The sequence below is a fragment of the Schistocerca americana genome, chromosome 2, assembly GCF_021461395.2.
Source record: "Schistocerca americana isolate TAMUIC-IGC-003095 chromosome 2, iqSchAmer2.1, whole genome shotgun sequence".
Taxonomy (NCBI): Eukaryota; Metazoa; Arthropoda; class Insecta; order Orthoptera; family Acrididae; genus Schistocerca; species Schistocerca americana.
In genome coordinates this window covers 1,025,672,453-1,025,688,739 of record NC_060120.1, presented here as the reverse complement: position 1 = coordinate 1,025,688,739, position 16,287 = coordinate 1,025,672,453, and the positions used below count along the sequence as shown (strand labels likewise).

The 16,287-nt window shown below is 43.0% G+C and overlaps 1 protein-coding gene across 1 annotated transcript in view; it reads right to left on the bottom strand.

Annotated features, from left to right (window-relative positions):
• LOC124596407 (PRL-1 phosphatase) overlaps nucleotides 1–16,287 on the bottom strand; it is a 627,938-nt gene that overhangs the window by 213,168 nt on the left and 398,483 nt on the right. The window contains exon 2 of the mRNA XM_047135537.1: nucleotides 7,404–7,442. The gene's annotated coding sequence lies outside the window, so the exon portion shown is untranslated. The remainder of the gene's footprint in view (nucleotides 1–7,403; nucleotides 7,443–16,287) is intronic.

Here is a 16,287-nt window from a genome sequence, read left to right as displayed (position 1 = left end):
ACAATGAAACAATGGCGTAACCTGATATGGTCTGACGAATCCCGATTTCAAGTGTACCATGCGTATGAATCCCGACTGCCAAGAAGATGCTGTCCAAGGCGGTTGTGTCTCTTTTGTGGTTTGGGGTGCATTTTCCTGGCATGGAATGGGCCCATAGTTGTTCTAGAGGGGACTTCGAATGGTCTGCGTTATGCTGAGCTGCTGGGGGACCAGCAAACACTATGGTTTTTCAAGATGATAACACGCCGCCACATTGCTCCCATGTCGCCCGTGAATGGTGGGGAGGTCCAAAGACTGAGATGGCCATCCCGGAGCCCAAATTGGAACCCCAACGAACGTATATGGGATGTCATGGAACGCAAGACTCTGTGCCATGAATCCTGCACCCACGAACAGATCAGAACTGGCTGTCGCTCTGCAAACGGCTTGGTGTCAGCTGCTTCCTGGGGCGTACCAGGGGCTTGTATACTCACTGCCACGGCGTCTCAATGCAGTCCGCGGGGCCAGAGGAGGTCCCGCGCGATATTAGGTGCCCATCCCATGACATTTACTAAGTCAGTGTAAGAGACGTCCAGTCTCACAGGTATCAGAACGATTTTCGTTTACGACTTTCGTCTCGCGTACCGGACTAGGGTCTCTTACCTTACATTAATACATTTACTCTTCTCCACCACCCTTGAAAGTTAGTAACATCATCACGGAATCATCCTACATATTATTTTAATCTTATTAGAATTAATTTTCGACCTGATTTCAGATTCTCATAGTTCTTCCAATACTTTGTATTTATCTGCACTAGGGGCAACAGTATAATGTAATCCTCTAAACAAAAGTTGTTGAAGTGTGTTCCAGCAACAGATATTGTTACTGACTTTTTTCTCAATTTAAGCATCTGAAAACTTCCTTTAGGTCTGCTGGACCTCCATGTCTGACTTCTCATTCAGCTCTGAATTTCACGTTATCCTGTTGAAGCAGATCGTAAAATCCACTGCCGTAATTCTAAACAAGCTTAGCACCCGCGCTGCTTCGCTAACGGTGACTGTATGGCTTGCAAAGACTTTTTTCTTTTTATTTAATCGAATTTTTATGTTTGTTCACAAATTACAACACCTTCTAAGCTTTTAACGCTAATTAAGGCCTCATAAGCATGGCCTTTTCTGAATGAACTTGTGACTAAAAAGCGATTGTTTTTGTTAATCATGCCTTTTCTGTTTTTGTAGAGGTATTTCCACAGCAGCTCTCGTCGCCTAACAAGTATTTTTTTTTTATATCCAACCAAGAAGTCAAATAAAAGTTTCGTAAATCTAGCTTTAAAATTTTATTTAATGTAACGAAATACTTTCTTAAAAATTTTCATTCCCTACTGCCAGGGGTTGAATTTCCAGAAACACTGAAATAAGAATTTTTTTTTATTTCTAACCAAGAAATCAAATACCAATTGTCACAGACGTTGCCTTAATATGTTCTAGTAGTTCTTTAGTAATTATTTATTGTCAAAAAAACTTTCACCCACTATTTTGCTCCGTTAGTGGTTGAACTTCCAAAAATGCTGAAACACGTATTTTTTTCTGACAGAGAAACCAAATACCAGTCTTCGTAGTTCTAGCTTCATAATTCCCTTAGTAGCGAAATACTTACAAAATGCCTTTCATCCACTATTTCACCTTCTTAGGAGTGAAATTTCGCACAATCGCTTCTTAACCGATGCCTACAGTATAAGATCCACACACCTCCAAACTCTAAGTTTCTACCGTTAGCGATTTAGGCTGGGCGCTCATGAGTCAGTGAATCAGTTTGAAACTATTTTACGTCCTTAGGGATTGAGTTTCCAAAAACACTGATACACGAATTTTTTCATTTCTAACCGAGAAGCCAAACATCAGTTTCCGAAGATTTAGCTGTAAAAATGATTTCGCAATGAAATATTTTCATAAAACGTTTCACCCCTGTTACACCCCCTTCGGTCATTAACCTGCGAAAACAGTGAAATGTGTATGTTTTTTTCTAACAGAGAAACCAAATCAAATACAAATTTTCATAGATTTAGCTTCAAAAATACTTGCACAGTGAAATATTTCCATAAAAACTCTCATCCCCCACTTCACACCCACAGGGGTTGAATTTACACAAACAGTGAAACATAATTTTTTTTTTTTTTTTTGGCGGCCGCGGTGGTCTAGCGGTTCTAGGCTCGCAGTCCGGAACCGCGCGACTGTTACGGTCGCAGGATCGAATCCTGCCTCGGGCATGGATGTGTGTTATGTCCTTAGGTTAGTTAGGTTTAAGTAGTTCTAAGTTCTAGGGGACTGATGACCACAGATGTTAAGTCCCATAGTGCTCAGAGCCATTTGAACCATTTTTTTTAATTCTAACTGAGAAGCAAAATTTAAATTTTCAGAGATTTAGCTTTAAAATGCATTCGTAATAAAAATTTTCATAAAAAATCTCATCCCCTATTTCATCCCCTTGAGCGGTTCAGTTCGCAAAAACACTGAAACACGTAGGTTTTTATTTGTAACCACTAACCAAACACCAATATTCATAGCTCTAACTTTAAAAATGCTTTAGTAGTTCTTTCATAATGCTATATTTTCAAAAACTACTTTCACACACTATTTCACCGCCACAGGATTAAGTTTTCAAAAATGCCGAGACAAGTATTTTTTTGCTACTGACCAAGAAACCAAATACCAATTATCGTAGGTCTAGCTTCAAAACTGCCTTAATAGTGACAATTTTAAAAAAAACCTCCATCCCGTATTTCACGCCTTATGGGTTGGAATTTCGAAAACTCTTCTCTTAAACGACACGTACAGTATGACATCCATACCGTTTCCAAATTTTAGGTTTCTATCCTTAGCGGCTTGGGCTGGGCGATGGTGAGTAAGTGAGCCAGCCAGACGATCAGCCAGTCAGGACATTGTCTTTTATATGTAGAGATACGACATTCCATTCAACAAATGAAAAATTTAATTATTTCAGCTGTCTTTAACTTTTCTTTTTACATCTTTTTTCGCTCAAAAACATATTCTACTGTTCTCGCATATGTAGAGATATGACATTCCATTCAACAAATAAAAAATTTAATTATTTCAGCTGTCTTTAACTTTTCTTTTTACATCTTCTTTCGGTCAAAAACATATTCTACTGTTGTCGGATTACGGTCCGCAAAAGGCGAAATCATTAAGTTCCAGAAAATGTGTAATAAAACACTCCCGTCTTGAATGACAGAAGGAAATTGTTGTTTAACCTGTAACCCCCCCCCCCCCCCCCTGCTCCTTACAGATGAGTTGATGTATTAAATACTGGAGGTTATGCAGGTCATGGTGGAAGACGCGAAACCCAAATTATGTTGATTTTATTCATTTATTTTTATTCATCCATATACCGTAATTTGGGCACCTTTTTAGGAAAGGTAGTTATTCACGTTTACGATGTGATATCTCATGAACTATCTATCGTATAGTGGTATAATTTGGCAGGTACATTCAATGCTATGTTTGGATACTATGTGAAAAATGTGTTGCGAATAGAGTCAGCAGTAAGGAAGTAATAAGTAAAAATACTATGCTACACCATCTTCGTGGTGTAGCAATTTTAATGGCCAGTAGTGTATTACTGCATGAACAGCGAAAATGTGCAAAGCGATAGACATAATTCCCTTCTGTTATTTTGTGAGGGGTATCAGCGAGAAAAATTTTCGAAGCGGTTTCAAATTTTCTGTAAAGTTTCTTAGAAGTCGCTAACTGCACTCATTTTCAAATACTGGATGAATACAGTCTGCGTAATTTGCGCGCCATGAGTTACGCGCGTACACAGTTTCTAACTTTAATGCTTGACTTATTGTGTTAAACCTTTAACGTAAAACTATATTTTTTTAAAAGTATATTAAAACAAAATTTTTAATTTTTAAAACCGATCGAAAATAATATGAAATACCTGAAATAATGAAAATCAAACTGGAAGCGGTTAGATAAGCCATCTGCAACTTCTACTGGAATATTTTAGCCGTTTAGTAATGTAGATGCTTCGTCGACAACGTGATCGACGCTGCAGCCGCATTGGGGAATTATAGGGAACGCAACCGACCACGTTCAATTGAAGGGAAACATCGAGTCGGTTACCTTAGGCAATTTAGGAGAGACCTCGGAAAACCTAAATTAGAATAAATGGACCGGAATGTGAACCACTACTCTCCCATGTAGCTGGCAAAAGCTGGAACGTCGTCTCAGACAATACACTGTTCATAGAAATATTGCCATCATTCTGCGAACGCGAATTCTAATACTTATTGGTGGTCAATTTAACATGCACACTGAAAAATATTAACAATGGCAAGTAGAAATCACAGGTATTTCCTTGCGACCATGCGTTTATGAGTACCAGTACTCGTATTTAATCACTAAAAGAGAATGCTAGTTTTCTAATTTCCTCTTGTTAATCTGTGTTCGGTATCACAGGAAGATGTAAAACATAGAAAAGTGGTCATATATACTTTAAGACAAAAAAGCTATGCACCACGAAGGTATTATCCAAATGGAACAGAAATCGGTTGATGTAATGTACATCTATAGACAAACAAATGATTACAATTTCAGAAAAATTGGATGATTTATTAAAGAGAACGAGCTTCACAAATTCAGCAAGTCAATAACGCGTCGATCCGCCCTTATTCATGCAGTGATTCGGCTCGGCATTGATTGACAGAGTTATTGGACGTCTTCCTGAGGGGTATTGTGCCAAACTGCACTGTAAGTCAAACGAACATGGGGCATAATGTGTAACGATCCAGGGTGCATTACAGCAAAACTACACAACATTGTCAGGCCAGAAAGTGTAGCGCCACAGATAAATATACAAACATTAGTTTAAACTAAAACATATTAGGGGGTATTATCTTGAACTAAGCTATCTCAACAACAGCCTTTTAAACTCCAAAAAAGTTACAGCAAAGGCAATTTTAACCGAAAAAAACATCAGTAGTGATGTTGTTTCTTCTGACGTGAGAACAGCGTGGTACAAGTTAGTCAATAACATCATCAGCACCAAAGAGCGTCTCTTTGCCTTCGGTTTAAGTGACACTAACCTGTACAGCAAATGCAACCTCGTTGATAGCGTGCCTCATCGTTATACATGTGGAGATCGGATTATCAGCTGGAGGTGGATCAGGGAGAAAATTGCTCAAATAACAAGAACTTCAGAAAACAATGTACCGACTAACATTTTCTTCAGACCAGAAGAAAGTTACTACCCTCATGCAAAAAATAACGCAATGATTTGGTTAATGGGCTAATATACAAGTTACATTTTTAACAATATTGGGAGCGATCAACTTATTGAATACCAGATGTATATGGAAAATGAATTCGATAAAACACTTAAGTATTGGAATCACAATAAGAAATATGGTAACATGCTCCGAATTGTCTTCAACAGAATGGGTATAGATTAGGGACTGGATTCCTCGTGGAGAGGAGATGGTTCAAAATAGCTCTGAGCACTATGGGACTTAACATCTATGGTCATCAGTCCCCTAGAACTTAGAACTACTTAAACCTAACTAACCTAAGGACATCACACAACACCCAGCCATCACGAGGCAGAGAAAATCCCTGACCCCGCCGGGAATCGAACCCGGGAACCCGGGCGTGGGAAGCGAGAACGCTACCGCACGACCACGAGATGCGGGCAGGAGAGGAGATGGGTTGTGTCACTTTCCCGACCGTAACCTCAGCTGTAAGTCACACACGAAAAATAAATCAATAGTACAGCAGAATACAAGAATATGACGGCAAACATCTGGGGTCTGTTATAAAGGAAGATCTTGAACTCCCTAAGGATGCGTTTAGAAGGCTGGAACTGACAAAAATAACAAGGCAGTGAAGGGCTTTGCAACGTCGCTGTTCGGGACTGCTCTTCTGTCCACGTAATTTACCCTGGAAGGAACACACATCAAGGATTTACTGGATGATTAATGTGGGTCTGGGAAATGGTGATGAGGAACCTCAGGCTGCAGAAGAACAAAATGTGCATGCTGAACGGCCACCAGTTGAAGGTGCCAGTGAAGGTGCTAAATGTGTGCTACTGCTAAAGACTGAATATCATCCCTCATTCTTTGAATGCTGTAATTTATGACTGCAATTATCTGTCACCTTATTTATGTCATTTTATTGTAAGCTAGCCATTTTTGTTACTGTTTTTGTGGAATTAGAAAAAAATCTGTCCAAATGGCGCCTTAGACCGTTAAAATCCCGAGATGGTTGGAGGGCCCTGCCAAAATTGCCCCAAACGTTCTCATCTGGAGAGGGATCCAGCGACCTTGTCGGCCAAGGTAGGGTTCGGCGAAGACGAAGACAAGTATGAGAAATATTCGGCGTGAACGTTGCTGAAACGTAAGCCCACGACGGCTTTCCACGAAGGGAAACAAAACGGAGCGCACAGTGTCGTCGACGTATAGCTGTGCCATAAAGGTGCCGCGGATGACAATAAAAGGGGTCCTGCTGTGAAAAGAGATGTCACCCCAGACTATCGCTCCTTATTGTCAGGCCGTATGGCGGGCGACAGTCGGGTTGGTATCCCGCCCAGTCCAAGGTGTCGCTACACATGTCTCCGGCTTGGAATCTCTTTGACCGGAGTAGAACTGTCTTCGGTGACGACTTCTGCATCGAATCGAGCCCCAATGACCAGGGGAGAAGTGTCCAGAGGTGCACTAGACAGCGGTCGGAAACCAACCTGTCCGTCGTCTCCCATAAGGCCCGAGAGCCAGGAGTGACGGTCTGTGGTGCAATTTCTTTTCATAGCAGGACCATTTCGTTGTCATCCGTGGTACGCTCACAGCACAGCAAGCCATCCTGGGCTTACATTTCAGCAGGATAGTGCCCTTCGCCAGGAATGTCAGCAGGTCTCTCCCCGATTGAGAATATTTGGAGCATTATGGGCAGGGGCATCCAACAAGCTCGGGCTTTTGTCGAGCTAACTCGCCAATTCGACAGAATCTGGCACGATCCCTCAGGAGGAAACGCAAAAAATCTGTCAATCAACGCCAAGCCGAGTAACCACCTGCATGAGGCCCAGAGATGGACCAATGCTGACCTGCTCAATTTGTGAAGCTCTTTCTCTTGAATAAATCTCCAATTTTTCTGAAACAGCCATCATTTTTTCGTCTGTACATGTACATCACATCTACCGATTTCTGTCCCATTCGGATAATTCCTTCGTGGTGCGTCTTTTTTTGTCTTACAGTGTATTTGCAGTGAAAAGTAACGCAATGATAGAAGATCTGTGCTAGCTGTAATGTGGAAAAAAAATTGTGAGGGAGTAGGGAGGTTGTAAGAGCCAGCCAAACTATTCCTATATCTCTGAGCAACAGAGATAGCGAAAACGTGTGAAGGCTTAAAACTCACCTGGCATGCAGAACGAAGGCAAGGCCGACAGGGAAACACCTAGAAAGAAAAGGCTAAAATGATCAGCTGTTCAGGTGACAAAAAATACAGTGACAAAGAAATACAAGTAAAAGGTAGAAAGTGTAACGCGACGCTAGGTGGAAAAGTATGTCTTTTCTGAATGGAACTCCACCGTATGAAGTGACGCCCACGATCGCTGAAACCTCTCAATCTACAAGTGAAGCATAGAGCGACGCTTGGATTACCAATAGTTTTCCTACATTTTAGGTGACGGTCAAAAAAGAAAAATTAAATAGTGTCAACAACAACAGAAACAGTAATAAAATAATAATAATAATAATAATAGTAATAGTAATAATTAATGATCTTTCCCGCTATTTTCAAATGTGGTCGTGTTTACCGGTCCGTAGCTGATGGAGTGTTTCGGAAAGCGTAACTCCGCAGATACACGCTGTTTTTATCTTGTTCATTTATATTTCAGTTTTTGCAAGTGTTTAGGGCTCGCTGCTACTTCGTCAAGCGCTCCGGTACAAAAGTAAAGAGTATGTCCCGTCATAAAGATATAACTTTTGGAAAATTAAATTACAACAGCATCGCGCAACCATTACCTAACGTAATACACGGTCAAAGATTAATTCCTAAAAAAGGTAAAATGTAGTCTGGGTTACAAGTACACTAACGGAACAAAAATTGCAAGACCAAAACATAATTAATGTAGAGTAATGAAATTTTGCAATACATTTGCCTGGGCAACATATTTAAGAGATTAACATAGCATCATCACAGGTTAATGTAAGCGCGAGATAAGCCAATGAAAATGAGAAATGCTGGTACATTAACAACCGGTGTAACCGCTGGTGTGGCCAGCGGTTCTAGGTGCCTCAGTCTGGAACCCCGCGACTGCTGCGGTCGCAGGTTCGAATCCTGCCTCGGGCATGGATGTGTGTGATGTCCTTACGTTAGTTAGGTTTAAGTAGTTCTAAGTTCTAGTGGACTGATCACCTCAGAAGTTAAGTCCCATAGTGCTCAGAGCCATTTGAACCATTTAACCACCAGAATGTTGAATGCAGGCATGCAAACGTGCACGCTTTGTGTTGCACAGGTGCCGGATGTCAGTTTGTGGGACGGAGCTCCATGCCTGTTGCACTTCGCCAGTCAATACAGGGACAGTTAATGCTGGCTGTGGATGACGCTGGATCTATCGTCCGATGATGCCCCGTGCTCGACTGAAGATATATCTGATGATCGAGCAGGCCAAGGCAACATGTCGACTCTCTGTAGAGCACAGCGGTATCTGGGCGAGCGTTATCGCGTTGGAAAACACCCCCTGGAATGCTGTTCATGAGTGACAGCACAAAGAGGTCGAATCACCAGACTGACACAGAAATTTGTAGTCAGGGTACGTGGGATAAACACGAGAGTGCTGGTGAGGTCATACGAAATCGCACCCCAAACCACAACTACAGGTGTAAGTTCAGTATGTCGAGCACGCAGCCAGGGTGGTTGCATGTCCTCAACTGGCCTTCTCCCAACCTAACACACTGCCATCGCTGGCACCGAAGCAGAATAGGTTGTCATCAGTAAATATGACCTCCACCCTCTTAATCAGTAGTCGCTTTCCACCACTGAGGTCGCAAATGGCGGCGGATTGGAGTCGGCGGAATGCACGCTACAGGGCGCCTAGCTCGTAGCTGTCCTTGGAGTAACTGAATTGTAACGGTTCGTTGTATCGCTGTGGTGTCAGCTCCTGCTCAGACTGCTGCAGATGCAGGACGGTGCGCCAAAGCCATACGCGGAACACAGTGGTCTTCCCCCTCGGTAGTCCCACAAGACCGTCCTGAAACCGATCTCCTTGCGACTGTACCTTGAGAGGCACCCACATGCCTTGCTCATACTGTGGCATCAAGCAGTCAGGCCTGCAAGATGAGTGGTCTGCCAAGCGAGTGGATTCATTCTTATTTATCGAGTAACATGAACTCTCGTACTCACGATTAAATTACAAATTATCCTCCTATATGAATAATACGCAACGGAAACGCACATCTGACTATCAGTAATTTACAGAATTCTGACTGTTCACTACGCACCGGCAATACCACTTTTTTTTTTTTTTATTTTTTTTTTATTTAACGGCTTTTATCAACACGTGGCCATCGCACTGAATATGAGTGGCGCACACATTATAAATTCTGGATATCATGACAACATACAATTCGAAGGAAAAGGCCACCAATCTTTTTCTTTTCACTATCTTATTTATTCCGATAAATTCTATAACCTAAACACACAATTTCTATAACCTACAACAATAACACATGAGAAATTCCGCCCAGTGGGCATGGCTTTACATTGGTGATTCTCTATCTCATGGTCTCGTAATTATTTAACGCTACAGTGCACTTTCTGGATAGGATGGTGGATCTTTTGCTATATCTCACACTTCGACTCTCACACAACCATCATCACGAAACTTTCCTCCAGACCGAGCGGTACAAAAGGAACACGCATAACCCACTACCTCTGAAACTACCTTGCTACTCTCCCATGCAAACCACACATACTTAAATTACATGACATACACCATACTACAACATGAAATACGACACAGGGAGTAGTCACAACATTATCACTTTCAGCTTTCCCACTTCAATTAATATTTATCCCAGTTTCACACGACACTGCCCCACTTCGTAATTCTACTTTCCTACTATGAACTCTGGAGATATATGCACGTCTTCCTGTGCAATGCAAGCCAAGTGGCGTTGCTGGATAGACGGCTGACTCACCTTGCTTCTCTCTCAGAGTATTATAGTTTGAATCAAGCGTCACACGGAAAAATATCACGCAAAGTAATATTAAGAACATATTCATCACACACGCGAGTCCTCAACTGATACCATGGACGAGTACTTCTCTTTATCCTTTGTCTCATACTCAGATTGAGACTCACACAGTACTCACCACGTGGAAGTACTCGTCTCTAATTTCAAGTCCTGCACACGCCATTTCTTAAATATTTCAACTTATAGTACACACGCTAGTAATTCAGCTTAACTTAAGCACACGGAAGTATTTCAACTTATTGCTACTCATGGTTTCATTGTGACCGTTGGTCACTTCCGAAGATTACTACGATCCCATTAATATTACCTGCCTGACATTTAATTCTCCCCACAAAAGTTCCTGAAATAGAGAAATTATTATTTCAAACTACTCTTAAGTATTCCACATGCATACCATGTCTCCACTCTTTTGTCTTTACGGAGCACACCTAAGACAGGTCTTAACAGCACAAGATCCAGCGGCAGAGTGCCGAGACATGGCCGTTCTTCAGGTCCTCTCGCACCTCTGCCGAAGTGGGGGAGCACCTTGCTACCGTATTGGTCAGCCACATTTCAGGTGCTCAAAGCTCAGGTAAATTTCATCTCTTTGGTCCCACCAAAGGTGACCCAAGTACCGTCTCAAAGATGATCATATATTCACATTCACTATCTGCGGTTAGCAGACGACCATACATTCATTCATTTCACAGATCTCACCAAACTGGATGTAGGGATTTATTTTTGTGGGAGTGCACATGTGATCAATTAAATAAATAGTCATTCTTTCCCACACTGGTATCCGGCTTCGCTGTATTAATTGAAATTGAGTTATTATTAGAAAAAATATATTGTTCTGACAAGAATAATGAAGTATGTTGTACCTATTTTCAATGTCGGGCGGTACTGTACCCTTTCAACCTTCTCGTGACTAACACGGCCAGCAATCATGCATGCACAGTGGCTACATTACTGCCAAATCTTTCTGTAATATCGTAGAAAGAACATCCAGCTTCTCGTTGCCTATTATTCAAAGTCAGTGAGGAGTTGACAATGGCGTGTTTGTCGCCTTAAAGCCGTTCTTAACTAATATCAACTCACCACGGCCACTCTCAAAGGTAACTAACGTTCATGATTTGCAATCTCGTAATGGTGCTGCTAGCGTCACTCCCATGCAAGTGATACGAAATTTGAACAGACATCATATTTCAGATGTAGAAACACGCTTACCAACTTTCTTTTATGTCGCACAACTCCTTCTTGGTGTTCCGATTTTTTTCCGTCAGTGCAGTTACTTTGGCGTAGGAATAAAATAGGTATGACACACTCGACAGTTGTGAAACTGCCGAGAAGGCATTATAAACTCTACAGTATAAATAAGTATACAATCAACAGCTGTTGTTCGGAGCAGAACTTATATAATGGACATCTTTTTGACCCATTTGCAAAGATCTTCGGTTAACATCAAGTATAAGGGGCGATTAAAAAGTTTCCGTTTCGATGGCCAACAGTCCATAATCGGCATGTCAATCAGGCAAAATCACCTTGAGCATTCGGGCAATCATCCCACGACGCGTCAGGCTGGAAAAACCTGTTTGATAAAACACCGTATCCTGCTGCGTTAAGAAGTCCGTAACTGCCTGCTGCGTATCCTCATTCGACAGGTATCTTCGACTCTTCAAGGTCTTTTTAAGGGACGAACGGCGTGATAATCGCATAGGGAGGGATTAGTGTTACAGGACAGGTGCTCGAGTGACTCCCTTTTGAGTTGGCGTAATGGATGAGACTGGCCTCTAAGATCTACTTGCGTCCTGTTCCAAATCGCGACCGGTAAAAAACTTGGCGCACCATTCCACAAAGGTGGTTTTCGACAAACGTGTTGCCTCATAAACATTTTTCATTCGCCGATCCCGCTTGTGTGATACAGTGATCGCCGATGTCATGGCCGCGACGGTGCATATATACCCGCATCGGAGTCGCGCTACTTTGCATATACACTGCAGCAATGCCCACAAACGCAAACTTTTTGCTCGCCTCTTATACAATACGGGACAGAATGGGAAGCGACGTAGATGAAGAATATTTCATTTGGTTGCGGATTACATATTTGTGTGTTGTTAAGCTGACACTGACATCTCAGAGGGGGGAGTGATGGCAATTGGGGGAGCTGTGCTCCCATATATATTCATTTGTGCCAGTTGCTACGATATATGTCTTCGATATGCTAGTGTACCATGCGCGGCATTCTAGGTACTTTGCGTTGCCCACTGGGCGTTATAGCGTAGCTGTTTTGAACAACAAATGTGCACTTCTGTATACACGTTCACTGCTGTAGTGCAACACGGCAGACAATCACGGACACGCCCACACACTTGAAAAAAAAAAAAAAAAAAAAAGACCATTCGACGTCCGGAAGCCGACTTCCGCAACAGCGGCCGACCTGACAGGTAGAGGCGGCGCGTGGCTGCAGTGACGGCGTCTGTCCTTGGCTATTCCTGCCCTTTACTCATCCTCGGTGCAGCCTGGCGCCGCCGCTTGCGAAACGTGCGCACGCCGGCTCACTTCCCACCGCACCCACCGCTGCACTCGCCTCAAATAAGGCGGCGGCAACTTCACCGGCTGCACTGCCGGGTTGCCCACTCTTTCCTCACCGAAGTCGGTGTTTCAACTGGTTTTGCGCTGTCCTGCATATTTTCCTACCTTGTGCGAACATTATGATCTCTTGTAACCACTACACTCAATATTCTGTGTTGTTGTTGTTGTTGTGGTCTTCAGTCCGAAGACAGGCTTTATGCTGCTCTCCACGCAGCTCCGTCCTGTATAAACCTCTTCACCTCTACATAACTACAGCAACCTATATTCATCTGAATCTGCTTATTGTATTCATCTCTTGGCCTCTCTAAAGAGCAAAATAATTCTGCACAGTGCGTCACGTGTCATGAGTCTTCTCAACTCACAAGGGAACCTCCCCATCGCACCCCCCTCAGATTTAGTTATAAGTTGGCACAGTTGATAGGCCTTGAAAAACGGAAGACAGAACAATTGAGAAAACAGGAAGAAGTTGTGTGGAACTACGAAAAAATAAGCAAAATATACAAACTGAGTAGTCCATAGCCAAGATATGCAACTTCAGGGACAGCATTACCTCAGGAGCGCCGTGGTCCTGTGGTTTGCGTGAGCAGCTGCGGAACGAGAGGTCCTTGGTTCAAGTCTACCCTCGAGTGAAAAATTTAATTTTTTGGAGTGATTATCACATCCACAAGAAAACCTAAATCGGGCAAGGTAGAAGAATCTTTTTACCCATTCGCCAAGTGTACAAGTTAGGTGGGTCGACAACATATTCCTGTCATGTGACGCACATGCTGTCACCAGTGTCGTATCGAATACATCAGACGTGTTTTCCTGTGGAGGAATCGGTTGACCTATGACCTTGCGATCAAATGTTTTCGGTTCCCATTGGAGAGGCACGTCCTTTCGTCTACTAATCGCACGGTTTTGCGGTGCGGTCGCAAAACACAGACACTAAACTTATAACAATGAACAGAGACGTCAATGAACGAACGGACAGATCATAACTTTGCGAAAATAAAGAAATTAAAATATTCACTCGAGGGAAGACCTGAACCAAGGACCTCGTTCCCCAGCTGCTCACGCTACCCACGGGACCACGGCGTACCTGAGCTTACGTCGTCCTTGATGTTGCTTATCGTGCCCATGGACTACTCAGTTTGTATATTTTGCTTATTTTTTTCATAGTTTCACACAACTTCTTCCTGTTTTCTCAATTGATCTGTGTTCAGTTTTTCAAGGCCTATCCACTGTGCCAACTTATAACTAAATCTGAGGGGGGTGCGATGGGGAGGTTCCCTTGTCAGAATTACAGCCATGTGTAAAGTGAAAAGGTACGGATATGACAGCTTAATGCTCCAGGATGATATTTGTGCTGTATGGATACGAGGTGTGTGAGAAAAGTAACGAGATTGTCAACTCTGTGAGCGATCTGTGTTGTTCCTACTTGTGTAGACCGGTGTGGTTCATTCCGTCCGTTTTACAGTTCCGTACAGCCACCACGTGCTTTCTGAGAGCGCCGTAAGTGAAGCTGCGTTTTTGTTGTGCGTTACGAAAACGGAACAGCGGAAGTTAGAGTAACGTTATGCCATCAAGTTTTGTGTTCGACTTCTTTGGAATCCCCGAGTGTGACCTTTGAAAAGCTGAAACAGGCATATGGGGGTCATTCTCTATCAAGAGCACAAGTATTCCCTGGCACAAATCATTTTTGAAACGCCTAGAAGACGCTGAAGATGACCCTCGCTCAAGCAGACCTTCAATTTCCATAAGCGACGAAAACATCGAACGTGTGCCTGCTTTTGCGAGATCAGACCGACGTTTAGCAATAAGGATGATGGGTGAGCTGTTACACTTAAACACATTCACCGTACATCAAATTTTGACCTAGTTCCGCACACGCCAAACGTTTGTGCTAAAATAGTGGCGAAAAACCTCACAACTGAGCAGATGGGCAATCGAAGAAATGTAAGAAATGCATGCATTTATCTTCTCGAGACAATTGCCAATAACCACGAATGGTTCAGTCGTTTTATCACATGTGGCAAATCCTGGATTTTTGAGTAAGAGCCGGCCGAAGTGGCCGTGCGGTTAAAGGCGCTGGAGTCTGGAACCGCAAGACCGCTACGGTCGCAGGTTCGAATCCTGCCTCGGGCATGGATGTTTGTGATGTCCTTAGGTTAGTTAGGTTTAACTAGTTTTAAGTTCTAGGGGACTAATGACCTCAGCAGTTGAGTCCCATAGTGCTCAGAGCCATTTGAACCATTTGAGTAAGATCCTGAGAGAAAGCGGCAAAGTTAGGAGTGCCACAATGGGACATCTCATCCACTGAAAAAAGCTCGAGTAAGCAAATCAAGATCAAAACAACGTTGATTTCCGTTTCTGACAGTAGAGGTATCGTGCGTGAGGAATTTGTTCCTCTAGGACAAACTCTCAACCAAGTGTTTTATAAAGATGTCCTTGAAAGACTCTCGGACGTCATTTTGGGACTCTGGAGAATATTCGAAAGAAGGTGACCGCTATGTTAAAGACCCTAACAGTTGAAGCTTTTCAGCGCAGCTACCAAGACTGTGAAGAACGACTCCGCCCGTATGATAGCTGTCGAAGGGAATTAATTTGAAGGTGACAATATTGTTGTTTGAAACAAATAAAAACTTTGGTAGATACAAAAATCAGTCTAATTACTTTTCTCATATACCTCGTGTTGTCGGGGAGAGAGAGAGAAAGAGAGAGAGAGACGGGGGGCAGAGGGAGGGAGAGAGGGAGGGAGGGAGGAGAGAGAGAGAGAGAGAGAGAGAGAGAGAGAGAGAGAGAGAGAGAGAGAGAGAGAACTCTGGACGGAGAGAGAAGCTGCAGTGTCTGGTGTAGCTAGACACGATTGCATAACGACGTTACGAGCGGCAAAGATGCAGTGCAGGCAGCTGGAGAATGCCGCTATTACACATCGTGGTGGCTCATTAATAATCTGTACAGTGTTAAAGGTAGCCTAACGCCATAAATTGATTCAAGTTAATGGTTCCAATATGGTTGTAAAATGGTTGTAATGGCAATGGAATGCTGTACCGAGACGAGCACGGAGAGTTCCTCGAGTACGTGTCGCTCTGTACCGAGTCGGGTTGTAGAGGCAAGTTCAACCGGAACGTGGAATTACTGCTACTATTCGTAGTTCACTCACCATAATCAGGGAGCGTGCAGATGTGTTACCGTAGTTCCGGAGGCCATCTAGTGTGAGGAAGCTCATTATATAGGAGACGAATTCACGTTACGTCTTGTGCAGCTTTGGAGAGCAGTTAGAGCGTATTTATTCGATTTGAATCCAAAAGAGATTGAGACGAAAAGCGGTTTTATCTCATGACGCCTTTCGCAGTGTAGAAAGTATGATTGCAAGTTATTCCGAGTCGGCTTGTTTTCTATTCTGCCTCAGCTTTCCTGTTGGTTTGTTGGTTGACTCGGGGGCAAGCGACTAAACAGCGAGGTCATCGGTCCCAGCGGATTAGGCC